The sequence below is a fragment of the Penaeus monodon genome, chromosome 23 (assembly GCF_015228065.2).
Source record: "Penaeus monodon isolate SGIC_2016 chromosome 23, NSTDA_Pmon_1, whole genome shotgun sequence".
Classification (NCBI taxonomy): domain Eukaryota; kingdom Metazoa; phylum Arthropoda; class Malacostraca; order Decapoda; family Penaeidae; genus Penaeus; species Penaeus monodon.
Genome location: NC_051408.1, coordinates 43,873,283 through 43,873,964, shown reverse-complemented (window position 1 = coordinate 43,873,964; position 682 = coordinate 43,873,283). Strand labels below are relative to the sequence as shown.

General features: G+C 51.2%; 1 pseudogene; it reads left to right on the top strand.

Annotated features, from left to right (window-relative positions):
• LOC119588322 overlaps positions 1-442 on the top strand; it is a 20,720-nt pseudogene extending 20,278 nt beyond the window's left edge.
• The last annotated feature ends 240 nt before the right edge of the window (positions 443-682 follow it).

Sequence of the window (682 nt, the reverse complement as noted above, 5' to 3'; positions counted from 1 at the left end):
AAAAATGCAATAGACATTTATTCTTACAGTTCGCACCGGCCGAAATGGCGGAGTGTGTGCGATGACTGGGTCGACAGGAGACTGGAGGGCCGACAGGGCGTCACCACACCAGTCCACGTACTGTACAAAAACTTACCTCAGCGAGAACCCAAAGCATTACATGGACATAGCACAGGTATGAATCAGCTTTTTAATGAACTGAAGGATAGGTCTTTCGTCTGTAAATTCTGAAATTAATTTCAATGCATAATTGACTTGGAAACCCACTGATATGAATGCTGATTTTGTTTTCAGTTCGGGAAAGTCTGAAGTCCAGATTCAAGAACCAGAAAGTGCCGACGCGGAGGTCAAGGAGCTCAGATTTTACGTCTACAAAAATGTCGCCATCAAATCTCTTGGAACGAAACCAAGGGTGACGTCAGGTCCATCGACCCTCGCCTAGCGACCAGCAGTGACGTCACTTTTCCCCCCCTCCCATGTTCTGCCACCCTCAGTGATGTCACTGCCCCCCCCACCCCCAGCCCAGCAAACCACAGCAACGCCTCTCCCCACCCCCATGTTCCACCAGCCTCAGTGATGTCCACTCTGTCTCCTTCGCGGAGTGCCCACCCCCAGTGACGTCCGAGACCCTTCTCCAAACACAGCCCTCCAGAGGAAGGCTTCTGCAGAGTCCTCCATCATT